Source organism: Syzygium oleosum, unplaced genomic scaffold (assembly GCF_021117445.2).
Source record: "Syzygium oleosum isolate NSW1041296 unplaced genomic scaffold, Sole_v2.1 Sole_v2.41, whole genome shotgun sequence".
Lineage (NCBI taxonomy): Eukaryota > Viridiplantae > Streptophyta > Magnoliopsida > Myrtales > Myrtaceae > Syzygium > Syzygium oleosum.
This window is the reverse complement of record NW_026607525.1, coordinates 679640-694003: the sequence shown is the minus strand read 5'-3', so window position 1 is coordinate 694003 and position 14364 is coordinate 679640. Positions and strand designations below refer to the sequence as shown.

Sequence of the window (14364 nt, the reverse complement as noted above, 5' to 3'; positions counted from 1 at the left end):
TGTTCGATTTATTTTTTTCTTCTATTTATTTTGTTGTTAGATCGATTGTTTTCGCAACAGACACACTGGTCAATTTTATTATCGTAGAATAATGAGATGTGGTTAGTCACTTGTGTACTAAGTTGCTGAGCTTTTTTATCTCCTGTCATCATTTCGGGTTCTAAGGAAGCTTACAAACAATAGAAGAATCTTCGTAGCTATAAGTAAAGAAGTGAGTATATGCTCTTACCTTAGGAGGTTTTATAAGGTAACCCGTTTATCAGAATAGCAAAAATAAGAAAACTATAAAGCTATAATATACTAGGTGTCAAAGTAATCACATGTTTGCCTTTTGTAAAATGTAATCTCTTCATTTAATAGCTTTATTTTTTTAAATTGCTTTTCTAATGTTAAATAAGTTAATATGTGAATCCTCCTATATTGTGCTAAGAAAAAATATATTTTGGTGGACGACCTGTTGGCCGAGAACCTCAACTTGAAATAAAAAGTTCAACAAAAATGAAATAAAAAGGGAAAATGTATTACTGAATATTTATTCGATTGCGAAGAACCTGTTAGTCAAGAATTTTTAAGTATGACATTAAAAGAATAATATTTATGTAAAATATGAATAATAATTAATTTCTGAGAGTGACTTGATGGGGTTTATAACTAAATAATCTTTTGGTATGATGTGAAATGACGAAATCAAATTTGAGAAAAAAAAAATTTTGGGGGTGGGGTGGGGGGTTGGAGGTGGGAGATTTATTTTGAGAGTCGCTTTTCAATGGGAATGTCTTTTAGAAAACAAGTCAAATTTTAAATTGAAATAACAAACTTTCTTGATTTCAATATCTTAATGAAGTGTCCAGTATCCTATGTGATCCGACTATTGATATGTTTTTGTCATTGACTCGTCAATTTTCTTTTCTATTTTTTATCATTAAAAGTCAAGTCAAGTCCAGTCGTGATGATCTCAAAATAAATCTCCCCACAAAAAGAGCAAGTCAAGTCAAAAATAAAAAACATGTGAGCATTGCTCGTTAGTTTTTCTTTTTTTTCATATAACCAAAAAACCAAGTCAAGTCAAAAAGCACATCCGTCACTTCCGCACACCTTCCGCATAATGTTGCGGAAACTACGCGTGCAACTTTCGTGCAGCTTGCATCGCAGCGATTTGATTAGCATGAAGAATCTTCGACCCTTGGATGCAAGAACTCAGCTTTATCAAAGCACGCGCAGTAAAATTTGTTGTCTGTGGTAATCCAACGTAGAAGCAAAAGAAACGGTGGAGATCACAGCAGTAGGAGGATTGTGTTGTTTGAGCACTCCTCAGGTAATCGATGACTCCTTGCTCTTCTCTTCTGTGTTTCGTGTTTTGACTGCTCCATTTTCTTCTAATGGGTTCCGAATTGAATTCTGTGAGACATTTCTGCAATCTCAGATCTGAGATGAAAAGAAAAGAACTCATTCATTCAGAAGATCTGAATTACAAGAGGTCTTCCTCATCGACCTCTCCACACACGGGCAATTATGAAGGCAGAACCAAAAGGCCAAAAGAGAATGATTACGAAGTGTTCTTGAGCTTTAGAGGAAAAGACACTCTCGTACTGGCTTCACCGATCATCTATATACCCGCCTTGTCGATGCAGGAATTCACGTGTTCAGAGATGACAATGAGCTATGTGTTGGTGAGGAGATTGGTTCGAAGCTTCTCTATAGTATTACTCAATCTAAGATCTCAATCCCGATCATCTCTGAGGACTATGCTTACAGCAAATGGTGCCTTTGCGAGCTGGCGCATATGTTGAAATGCAAGAGAAGCAGAGGGCAAATAGTGTTGGCGATATTTTACAAAGTGAAACCCTCACGGTTGCGACATCTTGTAGGGAAATGGGCATGCAATATCAATGCACGTGAAAAGAATTTGGACAAAATGGTCGTGAAAGAATGGGAAGAAGCGCTCAAATAAATAAGCTCATTGAAAGGATGAGAATCAGAGAAAATTGATAACGGGTACATTATTCAACACATAACCTTGTTTAGTTTCTTATAACTAGATCTTACTTGAAAAAGAAAATAAATTTTGCCATCATATATTGAAATTTCTACTATCATTTGATAGGCATGAAGCAGTGCTAGTTAAAACAGTTGTCGAAAGAGTTATGAGCGAGTTAAAAAGACCTTTTGGGCTCAATGGTGGGAATTGATGATCTTGTGGAACAGATTATAAGCCAGATAGATGCTAAATTCAATTGTACGAGGATTATCGGAATTTATGGAATGGGCAGTATCGGTAAGACTACTCTTGCAAGAGTCCTCTACAAGAAACTATCTAGTCATTTTAAATATCTTAGCTTCATGGCAAATATTCGAGAAACATCTCTGCGCAAGGGTATTGAATGTCTACAAAAGCAACTCATTTGTGATATACTAAGAAATTCAGATGATGTGTCTAATGTCTATGAGGGAATCGATGTTATCAAGTCTCATTTTACAAGTAAGAAAGTTCTCGTTCTTCTTGATGATATGGATGATTATACTCACTTCAATGCTTTGGCTGGATATAGTAGTTGGTTTAAAGCTGGAAGTATAGTCATCATAACAACTAGAAACAAGAGTATTCTTGACAAGACTAAGGCAGACTACATGTACCGACTCAACGAGTTGCCTTCAGATCAGTCATTGATTTTATTTAGTAGACATGCATTTGGAAAGGATTCTCCTCAAAGCGATTATTAGGTTATCTCTCGTGATATCGTGTCCACTATTGGGGGCCTTCCCTTAGCTCTTGAAATTATAGGTTCCTTCTTATGGAGGAAGACAAAAGAAGTATGGAAAGATACATTAAAGAAATTGAAGAAAGTGCCAGATACAACAGTACAAAATAAGTTAAGGATAAGTTATGATGCATTAGATGAAGAGGAGCAACAAATTTTTTTAGATATTGCATGTTTATTTGTTGGATCATCTAAACAAAATCCAACTTATATGTAGGATGCTTGTGGTTTTTTTCCGAGGAAGGGAATCGAAGTATTGAGTCTTATGTCCCTAATTAAAGTTGACGAAGACGGCAAGCTAATGATGCATGATCAACTAAGAGATCTCGGAAGGGAAATTGTTCATCTAGAAAATAAAAAGAAGCTTCAAAAGCGTAGCAGATTATGGATTTGTGAGGATGCCACGGATGTGATTAATAGCAACAAGGTAAGAGTTTTATCTATTTGTCTTAATTAATGAATGTGAGTCCATCTTCTCTTTCTCGTTTGAGATAAAAATTATTGTCAATCCTTAGTCCCCAAAATTTGCTTCTTCCACCAGCAAAAGAGCTCTTTCGATTAATTGTCGTTCTTACCTAATTCTAGCACATAATTGAGGAGCAATTTCTTGGTTATTGATGATTAATATATATATCTTTATCTCCTGGTATTAGGAGCCTCTCCTTTGGTAACTTTAATTCACCTATTTAATGTTGGATTCTTCTTTTGATTTCTTAGGGAAAATGACATAAATGATCCCTAAACTTTGGCTTAATGTGTAATGTGATCCATGAACTTTTAATTTGTTCAATGTGGTCCCTGAATTAGAGCTCAATGCACAATGTGGTCCCTCAACTTCAAATTATTCAATGCGCTCCTTGGACTTCTGGTACCTATTCAACTTAGTCCCTGAACTATATGAAAAATGTTCAATGCAATTTAGTCCCTGAACTATATTGAAAATGTTCAACAGGTACTAAAAATTCAGGGATCGCATTGAACAAATTGAAAGTTCATGGACCATATAGCACATTGGACTAAAGTTTAGGGATCACATTGAACAAATTAAAAATTCAATGACCACATTACACATTGAGCCAAAGTTCATAAATCATTTGTGTCATGATCCCAATTTCTTATGAGGTCCTCTCTTTCTTTTCTCTTTTATTGATTGTTGACTTCTTATGAATTGTTTGATCTGACAAATGAGACCTCCATTCATTTTGTGACAATTAGTTATCCCGGTTCCTATAATTTTCCAGTTGGGTTAAGTATAAGTTTAGTCCGTAAAGGATTATTGTTTGTGTGATTTAGTCCCATATCTGATTTTATTTTTCTCAAAGTAGTCCTTTATTTTTCACAGCTTGGGCAATCAAGTCCTTAATCGTCCACCGTTAGTTAAAACCGTCAACTTGCTAATGGCTTTCACATTCATTTATGATGCGCAACTGTGTAATATAACCAAGTAAACATATACTATATATGTTCCGTAAACTTTCCATGATAGTGGTTTATTTTTTCAAATGAATATGCTAATCCAAGTTTTTGTTTTCTTTTGTAACGATGGATCACTTTGTGTTAATTCCTGGATAACATTTATTTGTCAAATATAGGTTATGATGTTATAAAATTATCTCTACATTGTTCAATTCTTAGTGAGCATCTTATTTAGCAACAATTTACACTACAAAAAAACGCCGGATTAGCGACGATTTTTGCGACGGAAAAAAAGGAAAAATCCGTCGAAAATCGCATTTGCGACAAAATTAGCGACGGAAAAAATTCCGTCGCTAATAGGTCGTCGCAAATTTTTGCGACGGAAAATTTCAATTTCCGTCGCAAAATTGCGACGGAAAAAAATTCGTCGCAAAATTCGTCGCAAATAATTCGTCGCAAATTAGCCACGAACACTATCCGTCGCAAAATTCGTCGCAAATTAGCCACGAGCACTATCCGTCGCAAATTTCGTCACAAAATTCGTTGCAATTTAGTCGCAAAATTCGTCGCAAATTAGCCACGAACTGTATTCGTCGCAAAATTCGTCGCTAATTGTCCGTCGCAAAATTTGTCGCTAAACGAATTTGCGACAAATTTTGCGACGGAAAAAAATCCGTCGATAATTCGGCGTCGCAAAATTTAGCGACGGAAAATATCAATTTTCGTCGCTAATTTGCGACGAAAAAAAATTCGTCGCAAAAAATTCATCGCAAAAAATTCGTCGCAAATTAGCCACGAACTTTATTCGTCGCAAAAAATTTGTCGCAAAATTCGTCGAAAATTAACCACGAACTGTATTCGTCACTAATTGTCCGTCGCAAAATTCGTCGCTAATTATTCGTGGCAAAATTCGTCGCAAAATTAGCCATGAACTGTATTCATCGCAAAATTCGTCTCTAATGTGCCACGAAATTTTTTTTTTGTTCTCTAAATTGCAACGAAATGTTTTTTTTTTTGGTCTAAAAATTGCGACGAAATGTATTCGTGGCAATCGCTAATTTTTGATGAATTTTTTTTTTGGTCATTAATTTGCGACCAACTGGTCCAGCGTCTGCCCCTCAACATTGACCGAGTACTTTCAAAGCCTCCATCGTTTGGGCCACACTGAAGTTCTTCATAAGAGTATAATCCCCAGTAGAAACAGAGAATATAGCATTGGACGCTTTATACGAATTGTACGAAGACGGATAAAAGTACAACCGGACAAACTTCCGACCGGATGCCACGGGAAAACTGTAAGTAAAATTAGACGGGAAGATCCTCGCGGTCATGTATGGGACTTGGGGCACCGAGGGGTCCTGCGTGGCGGCCGCGGCCGTGATCGAGTTCGCGGTGGAAGATGGGAACTTGGAACCAATGTCCGAGGTCCACACCCGGCCATCGGTATCGGTGGTCTGCTGATCCGCCCCGCAATTCAGCAGGATCTTATCGGTGGGCACATAGTTCGCCCCCAAAACCGCCGCCGCCACCAACGACGCGGACAAGCACAGAAACACCAGGGCCGCCCCGGCGCCGGTTGCCGCGGTATTCCTCATCGACCCCCAAAAAAGGCACAAGATTCAGCTTAAACTTCGGAACAACTTTACTTCACTCCGCTTCGAGATCCCGCAAAAATTCTCCGCCGGAAGAACGACCCAATAGCGAGACGCGATCAGCTCATGACAGGACCTGAACGAGACAGTCGATGGAGGGGAAAAGAACAACACGCCCATCAGCTCGAACCTCCCCAAGTTCCGAAATTTCACAACAAGAAGAAGCAAACGAACAAACCCAGAACTCCAAAAGCACGCGGACATCGAAACAGCAGAAAGTCAAAATGCAACCTCCAGAAGCCCAAAGACAAACAACAGCTAAAAGAAACGAAGGGAGACACGTGGAGCTGCACCTTGATGGCCGATGATGGAGCGAAGACGGGGGAATGCGAGGATCTTACCTGAGCTGGAGCAGCGGAGAAGGGGATAGATCGCGGCAATTCCTCGTTGGGTCTGAGGAGAGATCGCCAGGCTGCAGAGATCAAGAAAGAGAGAGAGAGAGAGAAGAAGAGGAAGAGGAAGAGGAAGAAGAGGGAGAAGGAGCTGAGAAGGTCGGAGCAGAGGACGTGCGCGCGAGGAGGAAGAAGAGAAGAAGAAGAAGAAGAAGAGGAGGGGGGCAAAGGCCAGGCGGGAATTTTTCTTTTTTTTTTTGTCAAATGGGCGGGAATATTTTTGGTCAAATTCGTCACAAAATCCGTCGCAAATTTGCAACGGATTTTTTTTTCCGTCGTAAATTTGCGACGAACTAATTTTCCGATTGCAAATTTGCGACGGACTTATTTTCCCCTCGCAAATTTGCGACGGACTAATTTTTCCCCTCGCAAATTTGTGGCGGACTTATTTTCCGTCGCAAATTTGCGACGGACTAATTTTTCCGTCGCAAATTTGCAATGGACTTATTTTTCTGTCGCAAATTTGCGACGGATTTGGAAAATGCCCTTTATTTTTGGAATCCGTCGCAAAATCAGTCGCAAATTTGCGACGGAAGTGATCTTCGTGGCACATGGCGCCCATTTTTTCAAATCCGTCGCTAATTTGCAACGGAATTAGCGACGGAAATGTTTATACTGACCAATTTTTCGAATCCGTCGCTAATTCCGTCGGAACTTTGAGTAGATATGCTTCTTACAATGATACATTACTCATATTTGACGAATTAGTATGTCACGCCCCGCACCCTACGAGCGCGCGGTCATCCCTTGGTGGTCGATCATTGAACGCGACGTCCCAGGACGCGTCGCCGACCCAAATGAAACACCCAACAATAAAAGCAAGCGGAAGCGAAACTAATTAACCCGGACAATAAACAACGACAAAGGGATAGTGCGAAACAATAATTGCATACCATCATAAAATAGTCACTATACAAAACGATAACTCGGGCTACCAATTTAGAACCACGGTTTTCAAAGGGGCGGTGGTTGACAAACTTATCTCCTCTACAAAAGGTACTCAAAAGACGGGGTAAATGATCTATTCTTCAATCCACTGTGGTGCTGCGGCGGCGTCTCCGAATCGATTACGATCGCGGATCTGAAATGGTTATATAATAACCGTGAGAACGAGTCTCAATAAGCAACCCCTAAACCCCGCGTAGGCCAATGCGTACCCGGACAAGTCATACATGCAATCTACCCCATAACATATAAAATTCGCATAATTGTACTTACCTCGTCATCAAGTCCATGCCAACTCTACACGTTAGTCGTCACGTGATAAGGCAATAATATTAATTAAATAACACATCACAAGTCGCTCAAACACCAACCACGCTTTCACTCAATCACTCCAACTAATTCAACCGATCAATTCAATCACACTCAATTCGCATGCGTGGCCGAGGCAACTTTCTCACGACCTCCCGGGTCCTTTCACACGGCCCGCGTCAACACGCCTCGGGCCGCCCTCGAGATCAAGCCGGGCTCGGTCCGCGTAACCACGCCTCGGGACATTTCTCTCGACCCGCGTAACCACGCCTCGGGTCCTTACTTGCCTTTCTAGCCACACCGCGTAACCACGCCTCGGGTTGGCGGCCACTCGAGATCAAGCCGGGCTCGGTCCGCGTAACCACGCCTCGGGGACATTTCTCTCGACCCGCGTAACCACGCCTCGGGTCCTTACTTGCCTTTCTAGCCACACCCGCGTAACCACGCCTCGGGTTGGCGCCTCGAATCAAGCGGGCTTCGTCCCTCCTTTGGACATTTCACACTTTCCCACGACCCGCATCTGCGCCTCGGGTCGCCCTCGAGATCAAGCCGGGCTTTTCTCATGCACATGCACCACAATACAAAATTCACCATGCTCTTAGTCATATAAATCAATTTCAATCACCACCCTTTCACCAATGTCAATCTAGCACGCCACATCGGTCAACTCAATTCATGCTCCCCATCGGTCCACCGACCCGACATTCATGTCGGCACATTCAATTAATTCAATTCACCCACAAGCGCCACAACCATTCAGTCAGGCATATTTATCTCAGTAAATCACTAAATTAGTCACACAATTACCGCCACAATAATTCACCAATTAAGCACACTCAATCTAATTAGCCCACGCCTAATTAAATTCCTAAGCCGGTACTAAATTTCACCCTAAACAAGTCTAAAAATACCCAAAGTACTAGGTAGGATTTAGAAAGTCACTTACTTGGTTTTGGCCCGGAGAAAATCGGCTCAGGGGCGGGACGGGACGGTCGAGCTCGGGTCGGCGAGCTCCCAGTGCACGAACAAACGGCGGCGAGCGACGGCGAGCTCCGCGGCGGCGAGGCTGGACAGCGAGAGGCGGAGCAAGGCGGCCAGGCGGCAGCGCCGGGCAGACAGGCGGTGGCGCGAGCCGAGCTCACGCGTTCGGGAGGAGGAGAAGCGAGGGTCGGGCGAGGCTGCAGGCGACACGGCGCGCGGCGACGGCGCGGGGAGGACGGCGGCATCGGCGGGCAGTGGGGTGGCGTTGGACGGAGGCGAACGGCGGTCGAGCGGCGGTCGGCGAGCGGGGCACGGCGGAGCGGAACAGGCGCCGCGAGGAACAACGAAGAAGAAGAAGAGAAGAAAGAAAGAAAAGGAAAAAGGAGGAGAGAGAAAAGAGAGGGATGGGTGCATGGCTTAATGGGGAGGGACGTGCACGCAAGAGGGGCGGACGGCGCGGAGAGGAGAGAGAGAGAGAGAGAGAGAGAGAGAGAGAGAGAGAGACGTGCGCGAGAGGGACGTTGCACGGGGGTGGGTGGCGCGGCGCGAGAGGAGAAAGGAGAGAGAAGAAAAAGCTAATATTTATCCTCGGCGCGAACCAACGGACACGGTTCAAACTAAATATTATTCTAGCTGTCGCGATTCAAACCGGAAAAAGATCTAAGCTGTCCCGAAAAATCCCAAACAATAATATAAGACAACGGGCCAAAATAAAATAACTCGAAACACACTACGAGGGAGGTCTACCGGTCCAAATTCGCACCCGGTCCAAAAATCCACTTTCTCACTATTCCTAATCACCTCGACGGCGGCCACAATAATATCGACACCGTCCAATTTATTTCGTCCCGAAGCTCTCGAAAATCGGCGCCAAGGTCGGGGTCTAAATAACGGCCAAATTCGATCGAATGCGATTCTAGCGAAATCTCAAGGTTTAAAAATAATAACCGGGAGTGATCAGTTCCCGGGCGAGATTTTTACTATAAGCGCACTGACGAAATACCCGTTTTATAAATCCCAAAAATGGGCCAAAATTCGGAATGTCACATAGTAAATGTCATGATCTAATTCGTCTAATGGCGGCAAGTCTGGTGATGTTTTTTTTTTTTTCATTAGAGCAGCGGAGGAATGTCAAACAACTACGAGAGGTTGTTGCGAAATGGGCCGATGTGACTAGCATTACGAACACTGTGGAGAAACATAACTGATGTGGATCTCGTTGTTACAAACAGACTCGATTGACGCTTTCTCAAATAACAATAGGGCTCTGATACCAAGTCAAGAATGTTATAAAAAAAAATTAAGAGCAATATATATATATATATATATATATATATATATATCATGTCAAATGAAGAGTACACGAACCTATTTATCGATTTTATAGGATGACTATCTAAAAGGGAAAATATCAATTACAATCAATTAAAGGAGAATCTTCTAAATATTTCTCTAATAGAATGCATGCCCTCTATTCACTCATCATTCGGATGTAACCCTTTAGGAATAATTCATCTAATTGGTTAGATCAAATTGGTTAGGTCTAAATAAGAATATCTCTTTTATATGATCTCCTATAGATATCCCCATATAGATACATTGACTTTACATTTTATACATCCACCCGATTCCGATCTATTTGAAAATTGCTATAATTTATTTACCCATATATTTACACATACATAAGAGCTACATGCGGAGGAAACCGCATATTCAACTAAATAGATATCTGTGTTATCTATATCTAAGTCTTGAAAAAAAAGAAGATAAGATTTGCACCTATCGAATCTAAAAAAGCTTATTTGGGACGAGAACATTTTAAGAGATTATCTAATATCTTGAGTTTATAATAGATATTCTTATCTAATTTGAATTTGTAATATCTAATCTCTCTTAGAATTGGACGTGTAGCAAATCGTCCAATCTCTTTTGAATTTGAACTTGTGACAATCATCCAATTCGTCTCTACTTTCGTCGCAAAATGGTAAATTTCGTTGCACAAATTAGCGACGGAAAATAAATCCGTCGCAAAATTCGTCGCAAATTTGCGACGGAAAATTAGTCGTCGCTAATTTGCGACCGAATTAGCGACGAAAATTTTCCGTCGCAAATTTGCGACGAATTTTGCGTTGGAAAATAATCCGTCGCAAAATTCGTCGCAAATTTGCGACGGAAATTTTTTGTCGCTAATTTGCGACGGAATTAGAAATCCGTCGCAAAGTTTGTCGCAAATTAGCGACGAAAAATTTCCGTCGCAAAATTCATGTTTTTTTGTAGTGTTAGTTAATATTTGTATCATCATTTGTTAAATATGGGCTGTCATGTGATATAACTTTTGATCGATTTTTTATCAATCAAATATTGACTACCATGTTGTATAAGATATTTCTACATCTTCAAGTCTTAGTGTGTACTCTAATCTAAAGATTTCGATCGTCCCAATTGTTATCAAATTCATGAATCCACAAAAGCTAGAGGGTTGATCAACCACTTACACTAACAATCCGTTTGATTACAGTAATAAAGTAAGTCTGTAATGTAATAGTTATTACAATTGATATAATAAACCTGTAATAATACGTTCTTTGGTTTAAGTAGTATAATAGTTATTACATTGTTTGGTTTCATGAATGACATTTTTAATAAGGGATGAATAGCCTCAGAATTATCCAAATAACTCTACAATCAGAATTAGAGGGAATATTATAATTATCAATTTGATAATCAACCATTATTGATAAGTTTTTGATGGAGTAAATAACTTTATCTAGAAGATCCAATTTTTAACATTAAAAGAATAATGTGTGATCAAGAACATAGACCTCAAAATTAAATGACTTCGCTTTAGAAGAACAATGAAAATTTCCCAATAATATTCATAATCAAAAAAAATTATGGAAGAATAGTTATTATGATATCTATGCATATATAGATAATTCTGAAAATTAATTCCTAGGTCTCGATTTACGTAAAAAGAAAAAATTACCCAATTAATCATAAACCTATTATATGGATACCAATTCAGCCCTAAACTTTTCAAATTTTCCAATTTAATCATAAATCTTTGCGCAAAATTTCAACATAGCCTTCTGGTCAATTTTGTCAAAATCGCTAACGTGACGAACCAGTCATCGCTGGCCGTCCTCGTGGCACACGCCACGTCAAAGATTTTCGATGAACCATGTATTAACAATATAAGAACATATATAGCAATGATATGTTTTCGACAATATTTTTATAATTTTATTTGAGAACCATGTTTTCAACAAAACATATATTCACAAAAGTACATCTTCTCACATAATTATGAACTTTTTAATATCGCAGAATTATCAAAACTAAAAATTTTATACATTTATAAATCTTGGAACTTAAATGTATTGACAATATATATATGACTTAGTTTTTCTTATAGAGAATCATCAAAGCTTAAATTATAGTGTTAAAATAACCTTGCATTTACAATAATTTCAGAAATTTTATGGAAGAAAGATAATCAGTAATGAAACTAAAAACAAGGTCACAACCATATGCTTACATAGAAGCAATATTAACATAATATATCTCAATATTAATTTTAATCCAATATCATATTGCGGATGAGAAAAAATTTTGATTCTATTTTTTATAAAATGATCATCGCATGAGTTTAGAACCATGTATTCAAATAATAATAGTTAATAACATCCTTATATTCTAATATGATTAAATGCACAATCAGCTCTTATCAATTTGTATTAGTTAAATTTAATTCAAAATAGTTTTTATTATTGTTAGATCTAAATGTGAAGGTTATCCATCGTCGCATAAATTTTGCGAAGGAATATTTTTGGGTGGAAAAGTGACTGATCAAATTTTATTAAATAGGTTAAAATACGTAATATAGTTAAAAGTGGGTAAATTCAAACCAATGGTTCATTTCAATACTTTCAAGTTTTATTTTTGTTGTCATGTAAATAAATATGGTTTTGAATTTTGTGTGATGATTAGTTTTCAGTATTAGCATGAAAGTTAAAAGACATGCAATTGAAAGCAATTATAACATAGGGATGATTTGTACAAGCATCAAATAAGCAAGTGCAAATGTTACGAGTATCTTTAACTAACAAGTAGTAAAGATAAACATTGAGATGCAAAATAGAACGAGATAAAAAGATTATTGGAAAACATGCTACCGATGCTTTTCAGCGAGCATACTTTTGCACCAATGAAAATGTAATCAACTGATAGGACATGACTTAGAAATGAAAAAAAGGGTATCTATGAAATTATTGACAAAAATACTATAAATATCCAAGAAACTCTTGAAGGAACGGTAAGTAGTGTCTCATCCAAAAGATTCAAAGTTTAAAGGAAAAATTGAAATCATCAAACAAATCCTTATTTGTGCTCAATGTGCAGTTTATCACCTAAAACGAAAAACGAATTTGAATTCCTAAAATATTTGGTTACAAGGTAAAAAATGGCAAACGCTTAGTTTCTTAAGTATCCAATTTAATCAATCTTTATGTCTAAATTTGTCTGTAGGCAAGATCTCACTAATCTATCCACAGTGAAAAGATCTAAAGCATGTGTAATAAAAAGAGAAGTAAAAATCATTTATATAACATATATGAAGATAATTGTCAAAAAAGTCCCAAACCTATTGAACAATAACCAATTTAGTGCTAAACTTTTCAATTCTGTTCATTTGTTCTAAACCTTCAACGATTTGTCAATGTGGTGCTTTCAGCCAGCTGGAAATCAATGACGTGAACGCCGGCCGACCGTCCTACATGACACTGTCAGTGTTCTCGCCAGCGATCTCCAACCAAAATTAGCATCAAGTACTATATTGGCAAATCATCAAAAGGTTTAGGACTAAATTAACAAAACTTAAAAGTTTAGAACTGAATTAGCCGTCGTACAATAGGTTTAAGACTTTTTGGATAAGTTTCCCAACATATATATAGTTGTTTCTTTCATGGACAATGAAAAATACTTATTGAATAAAACATCATAAAAAAAAAAAAGAATGCAGAACACGTGCTCACTCTTCAGGATGACACTCTCGTTTTCATTTGGCTGCTGAGAATTGCAAATAAGGTACATCAGAGAAAGAGGGGATACTACAATTGGAATTCTTTAATTTTGATACATGTTTTGATGGCAACTTTGATAGATGTATTTGGATTGTATGAATCGTGTTGTTTCACATATAAAAGGATATGAGTAAAGGTAGAGTTATTTCACATATCAAAAGCATGAATTTTGATGGATATATTAGAAGTAGTGTGCTGCATGAAGGTAGGGCATCTCTTTTAATTTCAAAGGATGCAATTTTTGAGAATTCAAAAGTTGAAAATTGTGAAGGGCATAATAATTGGAAGTGGAAAGTTCAGGAACAAACTCTTGAGCTTCACATTTTTACATAGATTATATAAATAATATACAACCACATCTTGTCATTTCACAAAGTTGAAAGTGAAAAGCCTACACCATAATAATATGACAGCAACTTTTGAAGTCAATACAATATCAATCATCTCATCCTTCAAAACTTACTGTACACAATGTTTCCTAATTCAGGGTACTAAAAAGATTGAGGCCATTTGTCTTCCTGGCTAAAGGAGAAGCTACACAGCTGAACAATTTAGAGAACTGACCAACTTGAGGTATCTTAAAGCGAATGGTGCGAATTTCACTGGAAATTTCCATAACTTGCTTTCTCAATTAAGATGGCTTGAGTGGAAGCATTGTCCCTCAGATTTTGCGGTAGTCAACTTTCATCCAAAGAAATTAGTTGTGCTCAATCTATCATATGGAAAGATTTCAGAGGATTGGGAAGGATGGGCTCCACTCAAGGTAAGATATAGAGAATGCATATCGCTTGTGAATAATCACGTGTTGTCAAAGGTCCAATTACACCAA

At 38.5% G+C, this 14364-nt stretch overlaps 1 long non-coding RNA gene and 1 pseudogene across 1 annotated transcript; both read left to right on the top strand.

Annotated features, from left to right (window-relative positions):
* Nucleotides 1-1119: 1119 nt before the first annotated feature.
* LOC115691534 (uncharacterized) lies at nt 1120-2178 on the top strand. Its single transcript, XR_008815137.1, has 3 exons — nt 1120-1315; nt 1424-1995; nt 2105-2178. It is a non-coding gene; the product is annotated as an uncharacterized LOC115691534 (long non-coding RNA).
* LOC115667661 (disease resistance protein RPV1-like) overlaps nt 2176-14364 on the top strand; it is a 38736-nt pseudogene continuing 26547 nt past the window's right edge.